We start from the raw sequence: 18,762 nt of genomic DNA, 5'->3' as shown, positions 1-18,762 counted from the left end.
GGGTGTCGATGTTGACGTAGATGTAGAATGATATTGGACGACAGAGTCTTACATCATATCTACGCGTTTGATACCTTTTCGCGAAGCTCGAAGTTGCCGTGGAGAGGAAGCTTAGAGTAGGAATGTCTCTGTGGGGTGACCATCCAGATTCAAGGAGCATAACTTTCGTCGCCAGTCTACATTGCCCCCAAAGGTCACGTAGCGTCGTTGTGTTTTCCTACGAACAAAAAAAATTGCTCCTCCGTTTAATTATTTCGGTTTGCATCCATAGCAGGCACACGAAAGTAGTGAGGAATAGTCAAAATGTGATTAGTGACAAACTTCACATAAGAATCAGGGACTACGAGGTAGACGAAACAGAAAGAATTCTGCTAACTAAGAAGACAAATAAAAAAAATAAGAAAAATAGATACAGCGAATAGCACATAAAAAGCAAACTAACACGGATAAAGAGTGTACTTCTGGCCAAAAGTGGTCTGCTCTATCAAATATTGGTCTTTATTTGAGGAGCAAGTTTCTGAGAATGTACATTTGGAGAACAGCATTATATGGATGTGAATCATGAACTGTGGGGAAATACGAAAATGAGAGTTACAAGATTCGAACCTGCGAACGTAGCATCAGCGCGGTCCCGGACTCAAGCGTCTAGAACCGCTCGGTCACAGCGGTCGGCTTACTAAACGGGTGCGCATAAAATGCCCACGTTAGATTTATTGAATTGCACATTTCCTCCATTGTCCATATGCTAGTTACGTTGTTCTATATGTAATATATACAAATAAAAATATCCATGTACATGTTTTAAGACGAAAATGAAAGTACCATCTCCAATCAGTAAGGACACAGGCTTATAAAGGTTCTGTTACAAACAGAAATTTGCAATAGTTCTCCACATGAGATAAACATTATTTCGTCATTCCCACATTTTAGTAAAACCCCAAGGTTATTCTTACTTGATCACTGTTCCTACCCAGTAGCAGAATCTTTGCAACATGTGAATTACGAAACGTAAAAGAAAAGCGAGCAAAATACCTTTATACAAGTAACGCAAGCTGTCCTGTAGATTAAGCCAATCGATCAAACTCACTCCTCAAAAAAGGTGAACTTATATTTACATAACATCAAATATTACAGTATGTACTTATATTAAACTAATAATAAAACGTCAGAACCTATTAAAAACGCGAATGCTTGGAAAAAAATAAACGTGAGGCGAACCACCACCATATCACGCACCTGTATGGGAAACAGTAACGCAACCCACTACGCTTTTTTTTCTTTTTTTTTTTTTGTTAATCTCATTTTGTTCGTTAAAGATCGTTCTATTTGTTCGTGGTGAACTTCCGATTATGCTTGTTCAAATTCATCGTTCATCCATTAACTCAGTTTTTTATTACAGAGAGCGGCTAACCCTCTGACCGAATACGCTGAGCTACTGTGCCGGCGTTAAAACCGACAATTCGCGTGGTGCGAGGTGCATGATATGGCGGTGGTTCGCGTCACGTCTAATTTTTTTCCAAACTTTCGCGTTTTTAATAGGTAATATTGCGTATACATAGAAAGAAGGATCCTTTATTGTATGATTATATGATAGCGGAACAAATACTGCGCAGTGGTTAGACACTGGACTCGCATTCGGGAGGACGACGGTTCAATCCCGCGTCCGACCATCCTGATTTAGGTTTTCCGTGATTTCCCTAAATCGCTCTAGGCAAATGCCGGGATGGTTCCTTGCAAAGGGCACGGCCGACTTCCTTCCCCGTCCTTCCCTAATCCGACGAGACCGATGACCTCGCTGTCTGGTCTCCTTCCCCCAAACAACCAACCAACAAATACTGGTAGCGGTTACTTCTGTAAAATATCTGGGAGTATGCGTACGGAACGATCTGAAGTGGAATGATCATATAAAATTAATTGTTGGTAAGGCGGGTGCCAGGTTGAGATTCATTGGGACGGTCCTTAGAAAATGTAGTCCGTCAACAAAGGAGGTGGCTTACAAAACACTCGTTCGACCTATACTTGAGTATTGCTCATCAGTGTTGGATCCGTACCAGGTCGGGTTAACAGAGGAGATAGAAAAGATCCAAAGAAGAGCGGCGCGTTTCGTCACAGAGTTATTTGGTAAGCGTGATAGCGTTACGGAGATGTTTAGCAAACTCAAGTGGCAGACTCTGCAAGAGAGGCGCTCTGCATCGCAGTGTAGCTTGCTGTCCAGGTTTCGAGAGGGTGCGTTTCTGGATGAGGTATCGAATATGTTGCTTCCCCTAGTTATACCTCCCGAGGAGATCACGAATGTAAAATTAGAGATATTCGAGCGCGCACGGAGGCATTCCGGCAGTCGTTCTTCCCGCGAACCATACGCGACTGGAACAGGAAAGGGCGGTAATGCAGTGGCACGTAAAGTGCCCTCTGCCACACACCGTTGGGTGGCTTGCGGAGTATAAATGTAGCTGTAGATGTAAATGTTGCTTCAAGCTTTATCGTAGCTATGTCACTAACTGAAATTTAATTATAATTAACAGTACCAAGAACAATGCAGTTTTGGTGGATTTTCAGTGTGTCGTTGCTTTCAAATGGGATACTCTCGTAATATGCAAGGTACAATAATTCTTTCGCCGCGAATATGATGTTTCTCATTATTTTATTGCAACGAATCACACAGTTAACAACGGGTTTTCAAATGATTCTCAACTTGCGGGTGCTCAGAAGCGGCATATATACGTATAGACTTGAAATGAATGCCAATATGGCGCCTCAAAACTCTGTGCTGAAGGGAGATTGCGTGCGAGGCCCACGAGAAAGACAGGCCGCGGCGCGTACGTCACGAAGGTAGTCCTGAACTCGCTCACTCGCTCAGCTCAGCAGACAAAATGCGTTTGTAAACCTGTTAACTCGCAGCTGGGCGTGTAAGTATTAACGAGAATTGTATCTTCCACTCGAATCTGCTATTATAAAGTCTTACTGATTAACAGTACTACAGCAAAATTTAATTTAATTCAGTACTCGATATAAATGGTGTAACGGTGTGTTTACAGCATTTAGTCTCTTCTGCTTAACAGTACTCATTACATGCTGGAAGTGGTACCTTATGCAACTGATAATCATTTTAGCATGATTTCACTTTATTGTACGCCAGTACAGCCGTAACAAATTATAAGTAGGCCCATGGACTTCCCATCACTATAGGACTAATAACAGTAGAAGTTTCAGTTTTCGTTTCTACGGACACGTTTAGTTACGAGTTAACAGGTGTAGAAACGTAATTTGTCTGATGATTTGAGCGAGCGAGCGAGCGCAGGACCATCTTCTTGATATATACCAAGATTGTATCTCTTCTTTCGGACATGTGCGAAAGAACATATCACCGGTGACTATACAGCTTGTTAGAATGAAATTACAATGAAATGAACACCCTTAGATGCTTACAGGCGTTGACATACGTCAACGGGGACAGATGAAAATGTGTGCCCCGACCGGGACTCGAACCCGGGATCTCCTGATTACATGGCAGACACTCTATCCATCTGAGGCACCGAGGACGCAGAGGATAGTGCGACTGCAGGGATTTATCTCTGGCACGCCTCCCGCGAAACCCACATTCTCAACGTATTGTCCCGCACTACATTCGTAGTGCCCCCGCCCATTATACTCATTACTCGCGGCGCGTTGCCGATTCCCGTAAGAATTCAGGCACTGTTTGTGCATTCGCACAGAAGAAGGAGATGGTCAAGTGGCCGGTGAGCCTTAACTATATATATACTAAGATGGTATCTGTTCTTTCGGACATGCCCGAAAGATGGTAGATACCATCGGTGACCATGCAGCTCGTTAGAATGAAATTACAATGAAATGAACACCCTTAGATGCTTACAGGCGTTGACATACGTCAACGGGGACAGATGAAAATGTGTGCCCCGACCGGGACTCGAACCCGGGATCTCCTGATTACATGGCAGACACTCTATCCATCTGAGGCACCGAGGACGCAGAGGATAGTGCGACTGCAGGGATTTATCTCTGGCACGCCTCCCGCGAAACCCACATTCTCAACGTATTGTCCCGCACTACATTCGTAGTGCCCCCGCCCATTATACTCATTACTCGCGGCGCGTTGCCGATTCCCGTAAGAATTCAGGCACTGTTTGTGCATTCGCACAGAAGAAGGAGATGGTCAAGTGGCCGGTGAGCCTTAACTATATATATACTAAGATGGTATCTGTTCTTTCGGACATGCCCGAAAGATGGTAGATACCATCGGTGACCATGCAGCTCGTTAGAATGAAATTACAATGAAATGAACTCCCTTAGCTGCTTACAGGCGTTGACATACGCCAACGGGGACAGATGAAAATGTGTGCCCCGACCGCGGTTCGAACCCGGGATCTCCTGCTAACGAACAAAATGAGATTAAAAGCAGGAGATCCCGGGTTCGAGTCCCGGTCGGGGCACACATTTTCATCTGTCCCCGTTGACGTATGTCAACGCCTGTAAGCAGCTAAGGGTGTTCATTTCATTGTAATTTCTATCTCCTTGGCGTACGCGCCGCGGCCTGTCTTTCTCGCAGGCCTCGATTGCGTGCATGTGACGTAGGTGGCGTTGTGCCATCTCATTGGTCAACGCTCAGACGCACGCTCAGGATATCTGCCGTGCTAGATATTGCTCTGCACGTTCGGAAAGACTCCCTAAAGCCGGCGGCAAACGAACCGTGTTGTCGAACGTTAACGTTGAGCATGCCAAGTTCAACGTGCTGCTGAACGTGCGACTTGTGCACACGGTTCGTGGGTCCCAACGTGGTATACGTGATCGCAACACACTCCGGCGGCAGTTTGCGGGATGTTTCTAGTTCGTAAATCACACTGTTTACTAAACGGGCGCGCGTAAAATTCCCACGTTAGCTCTATTGAAACGCACATTTCCTCCATCGTCCACGAAAAGGTAAGTACCATGTCCAATGAATAAGGACACAGTCTTATAAAAGGTCCATTACAAACAGTGCGCTACAAATTTGGACTACTTCTTCGCATAAGATAAACATTATTTCATCATTGCCACATTTTAGTAAAACCCCAAGGTCAGTCTTACTTGATGACTGTTCCTACCCAGTAGCTGCATCTTTGCAATGTGAGTTACGAAGCGTAAAAGAAAAAGGAGCAAAATAACTTTTTACAAGTAGCGCAAGCTGTCCTGTAGATTAAGCCAATCGAACAAAGTCACCTGTCAAAAAAAGTTGAACTTATATTTACATAACATATAATAGTATTTATTTACATTAAACTAATAATAAAGTATCAGAACCTAATAAAAACGCGAAAGTTAGGAAAAAAATTTGGAAGTATCAAGACGGGAACTACCGCCCAACTACTAACTGGGCAGTGGCGCTACTCATTACGGTAAATTAACATCACTTCTTTTGTATATAATCATATTATGTTACCCCTTGCTGAAAACCGTGATCGTAGATATGTTACTAATTGAAATTTAATTATAACAAATTGTTTTTGGGTGGATCTTCAGTGTGTCGCTGCCTTCAAATAGCCTACTCTCATAATACGCAAGTTACAACAATTCTTTTGCCACGAATATGATGTTTTTCATTATTTTATTGGAACGAATCACACAGCTAACAACTGGTTTTCCAGTGATTCTTAATTTGCTGGTGCTCAGAAACGGCATATATACATATAGGCTTGAAATGAGTGCCAATATGGCGCCTCCCAACTCTGTACTGAAGAGAGACGGCGTGCGTGTGACGTAGTGGCGTTGTGCCATCTCATTGGTCAACGATCTGACGTGCCAGATATTGCTCTGCACGCTCGGAAAGACTCCCGAACGTGCTATTCCACGCTATGACGTCAGAAACTCGACACGCTCAACGCTCGGATGCACGGTCCGTGTGCAGACGGCTTTAAGCGAGTCCCCGCAAACGGAGCGGCTGGCTGCGTTCGTTGGCCTAGCGTGTACGCACCTTTACACGAACCAGACGTAGACCTGCGGCATCAGTGGTCCGGCCTTGAGGCTCGCCAGCCGGCGGGACGCGAGGCGGGGGTGTGTACTACGTCACGCCGGGCCGCCAGACAGCCAATGGGCGCGCATGCGCAGCCGGCGCTACCCACGGCCGTGACCCGCGGCAGGTGGCGGCTCGGCACCCCCCGGGCCGCGGCGCGACCCCGTGTCGGCCCACATCTGCCGCTGCTGACCCGGAGCGACCCCCGGTGGCCGGGCCGCGACCCCGAGCCGACCCGCCCCCGCCGCCACACTGGGACACGGGCGGCCAGGTCAGGGTGCCGCTCGGCACAACCCCGCTGCTCCGGTCAAGGCCGGTCGCCGCACCAAGGGGTCCGCACTCTCTCTCTCTCTCTCTCTCTCTCTCTCCCACTCCCTCACACACACACAAACCTCGCCGCCGCGAGATCAATCCTATCCACGCTGCAAGGCGCCACACATCTGCTGTCATGTGCACAAACAAGCCAGTCTCCAACTACACTTGCAAAACCTCAGTAAACTATTTTTGTGTTCTTTTTTGCCTCTCGCGTAACCCCGGTCAGATTAAAGATGCTGTGATGTTCGGAGGTGATTTCACATCCATTTGATGTTCTACGTTCCAATCACTCAGGTGACAAAAGTCATGAGATAGCACATATAAAGAATATGTACACAATGTACACTACTGGCCATTAAAATTGATACACCACGAAGATGACGTGCTACAGACGCGACATTTAACCGACAGGAAGAAGATGCTGTGATACGCAAATGATTAGCTTTTCAGAGCATTCACACGAGGTTGGTGCCGGTGGCGACACCCACAACGTGCTGACATGACGAAAGTTTCCAACCGATTTCTCATACACAAACAGCAGTTGATCGCTGTTGCCTGGTGAAACGTTGTTGTGCTGCCTCGTGTAAGGAGGAGAAATACGTACCATCACGTTTCCGACTTTGATAAAGGTCGGATTGTAGCCTATCGCGATTGCGGTTTATCGTATCGCGACGTTGCTGCTCGCGTTTGGTCAAGATCCAATGGCTGTTAGCATAATATGGAATCGGTGGGTTCAGGAACGCCGTGCTGGATCCCAACGGGCTCGTGTCACTAGCAGTCGAGATGACAGCCATCTTATCCGCATGGCTGTAACGGATCGTGCAGCCACGTCTGATCCCTGAGTCAACAGATGGGGACGTTTGCAAGACAACAACCATCTGCACGAACAGTTCGACAACGTTTGCAGCAGCATGGACTATCAGCTCGGAGACCGTCGCTGCGGTCACCCTTGACGCTGCAACACAGACAGGAGCGCCTACGATGGCGTCCTCAACGACGAATCTGGGTGCACGAATGGCAAAACGTCATTTTTTCGGATGAATCCAGATTCTGCTTACAGCATCATGATGGTCGCATCCGTATTTGGCGACATCGCGGTGAACGCACATTGGAAGCGTGTATTCGTCATCGCCATACTGGCGTATTACCCGGCGTGCTGGTATGCGGTGCCATTGGTTACACGTCTCGGTCACCTCTTGTTCGCATTGACGGCACTTTGAACAGTGGACGTTACATTTCAGATGTGTTACGACCCGTGGCTCTACCCTTCATTCGATCCCTGCGAAACCCTACATTTCAGTAGGATAATGCACGGACGCATGTTGTAGGTCCTATACGGGCCTTTCTAGATACAGAAAATGTTCGACTGCTGCCCTGGCCAGCACATTCTCCAGATCTCTCACCAGCTGAAAACGTCTGGTCAATGGTGGCCGAGCAACTGGCTCGTCACAATACGCCAGTCACTACTCTTGATGAACTGCGGTATCGTGTTGAAGCTGCATGGGCAGCTGTACCTGTACACGCCATCCAAGCTGTGTTTGACTCAATGCCCAGGCGTATCAAGGCCGTTATTACGACCAGATGTGGTTGTTCTGGGTACTGATTTCTCAGGATCTATGCACCCAAATTGCGTGAAAATGTAATCAAGTGACAGTTCTAGTATAATATATTTGTCCAATGAATACTCGTTTATCATCTGCATTTCTTCTTGGTGTAGCAATTTTAATGGACAGTAGTGTACATTTTCCCATATGTGTCTCTCAGATGACCACAAATATAGAATCAGAGTAATTAGAAAATTAAAAACCGCATCTGTCTCAAACATTGACAGTATTGAAAATCCCTGGCAGATTAAAACTGTGTGCCGGACGGGCTTCGAAGCCGGAACTTGCCGACTGATGGCTATCCAAGCACGACTCGCCACTCTCCCTCGAAACCTTACTTCGCCAGTGCCTCATCTTGTACCTTGCAGGTACGAGTCTCGGTCCGGCTCATGGTTTTAATGTGCCAGGAACTTTCGAATCAGCACACGTTCCCGGCAGAATGAAAATTCTTTCTGGAAACAGTCTCCAAGGCGGTGGCTAAGCCATATCTCTGCGGTATTCTTTCTTCAAGTAGTGCTAGTTCTGCAAGGTATGCACGAGAAATTCTGTGATATTTGGAAGACAAGTGACGAGGCACTGGCGAAGTTGAAGCTGTGAAGGGATGGTGAGAAGGATCGTGAGTCGTGCTCGGGTAGCTCAATCTGTATAGCATTTGCCCGCAAAAGGCAAAGGTTCCAGGTTCAAGTCCCGGTCCCGCACACGCTTTTAACCTGGAGGAACTTTCAAATCGACGCACACTTCGCCACGGAGTGAAAATTCGTTCTAAATTGACAATATTACAAATCTTTAACATAGTGCAGCTCTTCAGCAACCGTGAATTGTTCAGAAATTAATAAATTCAGCCTTCAGTTGCAAGGTAAAATTTTATTATTTTAACTAGGTTTCGATGCCAATAATGGTATTTTCTTCAGAACAAAAATTAAATTATTTTGAGGGCCAAACGTTGGTCATGTCACAGAATAACGTTTGGCCGCTAAAATATTTTTTTTTCTGAAGAAGACACCATTATTGCATCGAAACCTAGGTAAACTAATAAAATTTTACCTTGCAACTGAAGGCTGAATTTCTTAGTTATTGACAATATTGGTTAACTGGCTTTGTGGTGATTATGGCAATGAAGTTTCTTCAGACTGTCTTCGGTATATGCCAGTGGTGAGCCGTTCACCATCAGACATTCATATATACAATTCTGTCAGAGGAGAAAGACTAATTCGAGTGAGAGATAGCGCTGGTCACAACACAAATACGAGCAGTCAATTCACCAGTTTGGTTGAGCAGATAAAGTGTCGAACTAACAGGCCGTCTGCTGAAATCATGATAGCGGCGTGCTAAGTAATGTAGATAAACGTTAACTCCCTCCACAGGCCCTGGCGAGTCCAACGGTACCGACCCACCGCCGTGTCATCCTCTGCGAATGGCGTCATTGAATGCAATACGGAAGGACATGGGGCTAGCCCACCGGTTTCCCGGCCATTCTCAGTTTTCGTGACCTGGAGCCGCTTCTACTTGGCCAACTTGCTCATCAGGTGGCATCACGAGGCTGAGTGCACCCCGCTCCAGTCCTTCCGCTAAGGGAAAAAAAAATCCTTTGATAATACCAGGAATCGAACCCGGTTCCTCCTCATGGCAGTTAGCCGCACTGACCCATCAGCTGCAGAGGAGGACAAGAAGTGTAGATGCAACTCACAATACTGCTACCGTGATGATTATGGCCGGCTCGAATTGTGAGAAGAGGAAAATGGCGTGAAGACGTTTCTGAAGCGCCTGAGTGTGTAGGTGTCCCGCATAACGGGTCTGATTTGTAGGTTGCGCGCAATGTAGGCGTTTGCTCAGGGCGTGACGCCCACAGAGCTCGTATCAAATTTTTCATTTCATCCTGATACCAAAGTGTGTAATTCAGCGACGTTTCCGGTAGCAGTCAGCTAGAAACGAAGGAATATATCTAATTACTGAATGTTTTACAGCTACGACCGAGCGTAGTTTAATTCCTCGACGAAGCAATTTTTCTGTACTCGTCGTAAATTTAAACATCTTCGACAGTTAATTTTCAATTGGTAGTCATGTGAAATATGTTTTTTTAATTCAAATCTGAGAGAAATATCGTTGAACAGGTGGAACGTCAAAATCTTTTGACAAAGGTCAAGGAAGGTATTTGCTATAATTAGAGATAAAATAACAGCAGAGTGGAGAAAACTAAAAAACATTGAAGTCTATAATGTACACAGGGAGCCGGTTATTATATTAATATTAGATCAGATTACTTCTTTGGACTGAACACGCACTTGGATCTTCTGAAAACAAGTAAGGCCACCGATATGTGCAGAAGGGCCTGAAGAACGAAACCTTTCTGGCTACATACTTATCAAAGTGCTATAAAATCAACGGCTAAGAGCTTTCATACATTTTGAACTTCGTTAAAAAGAGACTAAAGAAAGAAAGGGAGATAGAGGACTAAACCAACAAATATTACCTCCACATTAAAGCTGTCCTCAAAGCGAAGGTTGGTTTGAACACCACAGCGTTCTGCTAGACATGGTCCCGTCGGAGGTGACGTCCCGTTTCCTTCCTCCGACCTTTGAGCGCACTTGCCCATTCATTGGGTGATCCTACAGGTTAGCGCGGACGCTAAGCCACGGTACAAAGCGGCATTTTTCACGTTAACAAACATAACCAGAAGTGAAGTACAAGAGAAGTGGCAGAAGAAATTCCGTGGGCTACCCAAGTATCGAACCAACCGACATTTCCATCCGTAATCTATCACATGACCACCGAGTCACAAACCTCCATACTCGACACTGTTTATGACGTAAGGGACGACCAGTGACACGTTTTATGTACACCACTATCTTGACTAATACAAAGCAGCATATTTGTTTCAGACCGAAGACTGGTTTGATGCAGCTCTAAACACAAGTCCGTCCTGTGCAAGCATTTGGACATGCTTACTTTAGCTATCCTTTGGTCTTCCACTACGATTTGTGCCCTCACCCACTTCCCTCCATTACCAGACAGATTATTACATGATGCCTCCACATATTACATTACATCAGCTGATCTCTTCTTTTTATCAAGTTGTGCCATAGATGTCTTCTCTCCTCAATTCGCTTCAGTACATCTTCATCAGTTTGCAGTCAACATACGTAAACTTTATCTTCTAAGGCACCACATTTCAAAAGCTTTTTTTGTTCTCTACAGTTGGGCATAGTGTAACAAATCAAAAGCTTGAGTGTCTTTCATAGGCGGTAAATCTATGAGATCGTGTCATTTGAATTAGAATGACTTCATTGAAAATAGCATTAATAATTATAGCGCGAAGAGCATTTATAGAGCCCCCTTTTCTTCTCTCCAGTTACGATGATGACTACATCGCTTAGTAGAGATTCCGGCTGGCTCAGTATCTGTTGTCCAGAAGCATTTCGTAACCCATGTACGTCCATTGATACTAGCGTTTTTTTACGAAAAACTATTCAGTTGACAATACCAAATTTGTAAATAATTACATTCGTTAACAGATGAATGACAAATGCAGTAAAAGAAACCTCGCTACATATATAGCTGCGAGACTGATAAACCTTAAGCAGCGAGCCATCTGTCGAGCACAGTGGAGAGCGCTGACTCGTAGTTTCGCCGTCTCCCGTAGAGCGGCGCTGTCATAGAAAGGCGAGCAAGCAAAGCAACATCCACTCAGTTTGTGATTCCGCCACGGTTTTAGAGCCGCACAGCTGATGGAATGTAATACGTGGAGGCATCATGTAATAATCTATTTGGTAATGGAGGAAAGTGGGTGGGGGTACAAATCGTAGTGGAAGACCAAAAAATTGTTTCAGTACTTTGTTTATTTTATACAGGCCCGGATCTAGGGGAGTGGGAGTGGAGGGTGCAAAGCGGGGTATCTGCACCTGGCGGCAATTTCAGTGTGCGCTAAATTCATATTCTCGAGGGAAAAAAAAGGAAGAAAAAACCTTGTTTCACGAAGTGCCTAGCATCCAGTGCACGTTGGTCTACCGATTATTCATATGATTTTGAAACAGACGCCAGTTGGTTTTTTAACATTTTTGAACGCATTCTAAGTTGATTTCTGAACGAATCATAGGTTGATTTTTGAATGCGTGCATATTGTACGTGATGTCTACCTGGGCAATCCCCGTCGCATCTAGAAATAAAAAGCCTTCCCGCAGACAAAAGGGGACGGAGCTATAGAAGCTGAACCGAGCAAACCCGAATGTGTGAATGCCAATCGCTGTTTGTTTATGTGCGTGACTGGCTGTGCGAATGATCAGCGTTGTTATTGGCGAAATCCGTAGATTCAGATTCCAGAGTGGAAATAAACGACTAACAGGAATAAAACATAAGTAAGATTACATTTTTTCTTGTTGTTTCCTAGAAAATGAAATTTTGACGGAAAATTTTGATTGGTCGCTAGTCTCCTATTAACAGCGGCTGTAAGTTCTATTCTCGGAATAGCGCGGAAGACACGTTGTACGAACACGTAGTAACACCTAATTGGGTAATAGGCGCTCGATAACCGAAGGGGTGAATGTGGTAGGGATAATGAAGTTAACCGGAGAATAAGTTTTGACAATTGCAGAAACAGCTACAGAATTAGTGATGACAAGATTGTTTCTTAGAACGAGGAAGGAGAAGAAACGGGGTCATCTCACAAAACATATGGAAGAATACGGCGATTCCAAATTTATATTAAAGTTTCCTACTACTACTTTTCTATCTCATGCTTGAGACACTGGAGCTCGTAGACCATCATGGTGCTGTAAACAGAACCTGGATTCATCCGAAAAAATGACGTTTTGCCATTTGTGCACCCAGGTTCGTCGGTAGAGGCTTAGAGCATAATTTCCATATGAAGATTCTAGAAGAATTTAGTGTTAAATACACTGCTAGCCTCGGCACCTCACAACCTCTTACCAACAAATAATCCTCAGTTAATAACGAGCATCAAAACCGATTCAGGGATTAGTGAACACAAACATCGGTAGCTGACATGACGCGGAGCGGCAGGCCGGTGACTGCAGCGACTCCAAACAACATTCAGCGGGTGGGTGACGTCATTCACTGTGCCCGCCGGGTGATCTGTGTAGCATTACCTCTCCATGAGTAAACAGGGAAACAACAAATCTGGATGACTGGCTTTGGGCCTGAATCCGAATCTGCCGAATACGAGTCCAATGCATCATTGCCCCCCCTTTTTTTTCTTACCTTTGCCAACATATCATGGGGAGGGGGTGTTGAAACCCCAAAACCCCTCCTCTGGTTAAGCCCATGCTAGTAGATAAGTTTTGGTATTTGCACAGCAAACTAACTGACAGCGTTCGAAGTAGAGAGGACAGAAAATGCAGACTAACTTGGTATCCTAAGAAATTTTTTTGAAGGTATTTTCCTGGAATGTTGCCTTATACAGCCAACGGCCTTGCCGCAGTGGTAACATCGGTTCCCGTCAGATCACCGAAGTTAAGCGCTGTCGGGCTGGGCTAGCACTTGGATGGGTGACCATCCGGTCTGCTGAGCGCTGTTGGCAAGCGGAGTGCACTCAGCCCTTGTGAGGCAAACTGAGGAGCTACTTGATTCAGAAGTAGCGGCTCCGGTCTCGTAAACTGACATACGGCCGGGAGAGCGGTGTGCTGACCACATACCCCTCCATACCCGCATCCAGTGACGCCTATGGGCTGAAGATGACACGGCGGCCGGTCGGTATCGTTGTGCCTTCATGGCCTGTGTGGGAGGAGCTCAGTTCGGTATAGTTGCCTTATACGGAATTAAAATATGGACGGTAAACAGTTGAGACACGAAGAGAATAGTAGCTTTTGAAATATGGTATTGCTTTATTAATAACAAATTTCGTAAGTTTCTTCCAATTGAATCTCTCATAAGTGCACACACCCAAAACCTTCGAACATCGTTCCTTAACTACATACTTCTGTTCCAAGTCTCCATTTATTAATGGTGTTACGCCATTAACTGTTCAGAACTGAGGCTGAAGACCACAACAACACCAAAGGGATCCAGAAATTAGTGAAAGCATAAAAGGGCTAAATGAGTGCTGTCGTAGGTTCTACAACGGGAGTTCACGGTACTGAAACAAATTCGCCGTGATCTCCCGCTGAGTGGTGGTACAAGGGCGACGGTGACCTGCTACCAGTAAACTGTGCCACTCGCGTTTGGACGCTTTCAGTCTCGCTCACTGAGACAATTGTGGTGCCAGCTGTAGGTGGCCAGGTCCTGGCCGAGGGGAAAGTAAACAAGCTGCGAGACATCGGTGCCACTGCGGTGGGAGAATCAGAGCGTGCGTGGGACAGAGGCAGCGCTCAGCAGCGCACCGCGCGAGCTCAACCGTGAAAACGCGCGTGCAGCTCCGACCACGCTACGCCGCGTCACTCTAGGAATGCGGCGTGTTGCTGCTGCAGGAGCACGAACGACCTGCCAGCGGTGTCTTATCAGTGCAGCGGCGTGGAAAGAAGGTACGCCGTATTTGTGGAACGGTTGACAGTAGTAGAGGTCAGAATTCCTCATGTTACGAGGGTCAGTCAAAATGTCCCTTTTTTGTTATGTGCCAAGATTTTTCGAATGCAACTATGTAAGTTCAAAACCACAAGACTGACGATTAATTTATGACTTTTCAATATAATCTTCGTCCATTTCCACAGTTCTTTAACAAGGGCATATATTCCATTGTGCTAAAACGTTCTTTCTTCCGAAGGCATTGAAGCACGGACGTTTTCATGGCCTCCTCATCTTCAAAGTGAATCGCACGATGAGATTCTTTTAGCACCCCGAACGAATGGAAGATTTATTGTGCCAGGTCAGGGCTGTATGGGCAATGAGGCAAGACTCCCCATCCCATTTTCACAATCTGTTCAGTGGTATGAGAACTGGTCAGTGGTCTTGCACTGCCATGCAAAAGAGCATCTGACATAGCTTTTGTTGGGCGATGTTGCTAAAGGCGTGCTTTAAGCTGTTTGACGGTTCTGACGCATTGGACAGAATTTATTGTGCATCCCTGCTCCAAAAAATCAACCGTAACCACACCCTCTGCATCCCTAAATACTGTAGCTATAACTTACCCTGATGATCGTACATTTTTGAATTTTTCTTCTTCGTTTTCTCTGGTGCATTCTGTTGACTGCCTCATTGATTCTGGTCCGCAGCTCGTGGTCGCGTTCTCGCTTCCCGAGCACGGGGTCCCCAGTTCGATTCCAGGCGGGATCGGGGATTTTCACCTGCCTCGAGATGACTCGGCGGTGTTTGTGTTGTCATCGTCATTCATGAAAGTGGCGAGATTGGACTGAGCAAAGGTTGGGAATTTGTACGGGTGCCCCACAAAACCAAACATCATCATCATCTTTGACTCTAGTTCAAAAAAAGGAACCTATGTTTCGCTTCAGGTCACATTTTTTTCCCTCCAAACGGAAGCCGTCAAAGAGTTGGAAGACAATCATTTTTATTTGTTAACAAAATTTTCCGTCAGTTCTTGGTAGAACAACATTATAATAAATGAAAAGCACCAGTCTGCTTTGTTCTACAATATTACTTTTATTGTTGACCGGTTTTCGGCTTACAAGGCCATCTTCAGATATTTACTGAGTATTATCAACAAAGAAGTTATAATGAAATTACAATGTTTGCAAACAAAATTGGAAGAGAAGTAACACGTCTAGGCTGAAGTAGAAACATACAGTAAGTAACATCTTTGGCAGTGTGGTGGTAATGCAGTGAAAAAGTAATAATTGAACAGTACATAAATAACAATGGAGTAGACAGGAAAACCTTTAAGACAGAATAGGAATAGCATGCCTACACAACAGTTTCTATTAATAATCAAAACTAATAAAATAAAATAAAATTAGTACTAGACAAGGCTACTTCAGGAGGTCTGAAACATGGAGAGTGATAACCAAACCTATTAAAAGAAGAGACAGTTATCAATTTAACTACAGACTACATCAGGAACAGTCAATGTTGTTTGCAAACATTGTAACTTCTTTGTTGATAATAGTCAGTAAATGTCCGAAGATGGCCTTGTAAGCCGAAAACCAGTTAACAATAAAAGTAATACTGTAGAACAAAAGCAAACTGGTGCTTTTTTATTTGTTTCTTTATTTCTGGTCGGTTAACATTCCTCCTAGCCAAGTAGCACAAACCTTACAGTCTTACAGTTGTTGAATAATCCTCATCACACTGCCTTTACTGAAGGAGGTAATGCGACACAAATCATTTGCAGTCACCCGGCGGGCACAATGAATGGTGTCACCCACCCGCTGAATGTTGTGTAGTGTCGCTCCATGCACCGGCCTGCCGCTCAGCGTTACGTCAGCCAACTACACTCCTGGAAATGGAAAAAAGAACACATTGACACCGGTGTGTCAGACCCACCATACTTGCTCCGGACATTGCGAGAGGGCTGTACAAGCAATGATCACACGCACGGCACAGCGGACACACCAGGAACCGCGGTGTTGGCCGTCGAATGGCGCTAGCTGCGCAGCACTTGTGCACCGCCGCCGTCAGTGTCAGCCAGTTTGCCGTGGCATACGGAGCTCCATCGCAGTCTTTAACACTGGTAGCATGCCGCGACAGCGTGGACGTGAACCGTATGTGCAGTTGACGGACTTTGAGCGAGGGCGTATAGTGGGCATGCGGGAGGCCGGGTGGACGTACCGCCGAATTGCTCAACACGTGGGGCGTGAGGTCTCCACAGTACATCGATGTCGGCGGAAGGTGCACGTGCCCGTCGACCTGGGACCGGACCGCAGCGACGCACGGATGCACGCCAAGACCGTAGGATCCTACGCAGTGCAGTAGGGGACCGCACCGCCACTTCCCAGCAAATTAGGGACACTGTTGCTCCTGGGGTATCGGCGAGGACCATTTGCAACCGTCTCCATGAAGCTGGGCTACGGTCCCGCACACCGTTAGGCCGTCTTCCGCTCACGCCCCAACATCGTGCAGCCCGCCTCCAGTGGTGTCGCGACAGGCGTGAATGGAGGGACGAATGGAGACGTGTCGTCTTCAGCGATGAGAGTCGCTTCTCCCTTGGTGCCAATGATGGTCGTATGCGTGTTTGGCGCCGTGCAGGTGAGCGCCACAATCAGGACTGCATACGACCGAGGCACACAGGGCCAACACCCGGCATCATGGTGTGGGGAACGATCTCCTACACCGGCCGTACACCACTGGTGATCGTCGAGGGGACACTGAATAGTGCACGGTACATCCAAACCGTCATCAAACCCATCGTTCTACCATTCCTAGACCGGCAAGGGAACTTGCTGTTCCAACAGGACAATGCACGTCCGCATGTATCCCGTGCCACCCAACGTGCTCTAGAAGGTGTACGTCAACTACCCTGGCCAGCAAGATCTCCGGATCTGTCCCCCATTGAGCATGTTTGGGACTGGATGAAGCGTCGTCTCACGCGGTCTGTACGTCCAGCACGAACGCTGGTTCAACTGAGGCGCCAGGTGGAAATGGCATGGCAAGCCGTTCCACAGGACTACATCCAGCATCTCTACGATCGTCTCCATGGGAGAATAGCAGCCTGCATTGCTGCGAAAGGTGGATATACACTGTACTAGTGCCGACATTGTGCATGCTCTGTTGCCTGTGTCTATGTGCCTGTGGTTCTGTCAGTGTGATCATGTGATGTATCTGACCCCAGGAATGTGTCAATAAAGTTTCCCCTTCCTGGGACAATGCATTTACGGTGTTCTTATTTCAATTTCCAGGAGTGTATGTTTGTCCTTCAGCTTCGTTACAGCGACGAACCCATCGCCTAACAGTGCTGATATTCAGTATTGCATCACTCACGTCACCTAATTCCGCGGATGGTTTCTTGAAAAGCAATTCCTTCCCCTCCAATAATAACAAATCCCAGCAAAGCTCCGTCTCTTATGACCTTCGCTGGCGGTGCGTTTGTTTAAAGCGCTATTGGAAAAGGAGGATCAAATCCTCGTCTGACCAGACAGGTTTGTCTTTGTACTAGATCTCTCACATGCTACGATAAACTGATCAGCCAGAAAATTATAACCACCTACCTAATAGCTGGTACGTCCATCTTTGGCACGGATAACAGCGGCGACGCGTCGTGGCATGAAATCAACAAGGCCTTGGTAAGTCGCTGAAGGAGTTGGCACCACATCTGTACATACTCACAGGTCACCTAAGTCCCATAAGTTCCAGAGAGGGGGCTATGAGCTCTGACGCCGCGTTCAGCCACATCCGAGAACTGGCGAGTTGGGGGGCCTATACATCAACTTGAACTCGCCACTGTTTTCCTCGAACGACTTCATCACACCCCTGGCCTTGTAAACGGCGCATTACCTTGTTGAAAAACGCCGCTGCCATCGGAAAACATGATCGTCATGAAGGGGTGTAAGTGGTCTTCAACCGCTGACGACACTCCTTGGCCGTCATGCTGCCTTGCACGAGCTTCATTGCACCCATGGATGCCCGAACGAATGTTTCCCAGAGGATAATGGAGCCGCCACCAGCTTATCCACGTCCCGCTGTACAGGTGTCAAGGAGCCGTTCCCCTGGAAGACGACGGATTCGTGTCCTCCATCGGCATGATGAAGAAGTTATCGGGATTCATCATACCATGCAACGCTCTGCCACTGCGCCAACGCCCAGCGGCGATGGTCTCGTGCCCATTTCAGTCGTAGTTGCCGATGTCGTGGTGTTAACATAGGCACATGCATGGGTCGTCGGCTGCGGAGATCCATCGTTAGGAATGTTCGGTGCACTGCGTGTTCATACACACTTGTACCCTGCCCAGCATTAACGTCAGATGTTAGTTCCGCCACAATTCGCCACCTGTCCTGTTTTATC

At 46.5% G+C, this 18,762-nt stretch overlaps 1 protein-coding gene and 1 pseudogene across 4 annotated transcripts in view; both read left to right on the top strand.

The window, feature by feature from the left end:
* Positions 1-18,762, top strand: part of LOC124607365 (rab11 family-interacting protein 4) — a 929,323-nt gene that overhangs the window by 361,959 nt on the left and 548,602 nt on the right. The window lies entirely within an intron of this gene.
* LOC124607930 lies at positions 13,339-13,456 on the top strand (annotated as a pseudogene).

Source organism: Schistocerca americana, chromosome 3, assembly GCF_021461395.2.
Source record: "Schistocerca americana isolate TAMUIC-IGC-003095 chromosome 3, iqSchAmer2.1, whole genome shotgun sequence".
NCBI lineage: Eukaryota > Metazoa > Arthropoda > Insecta > Orthoptera > Acrididae > Schistocerca > Schistocerca americana.
The sequence above is the reverse complement of the archived record's forward strand: the minus strand, read 5'-3'. Positions and strand labels throughout refer to the sequence as shown.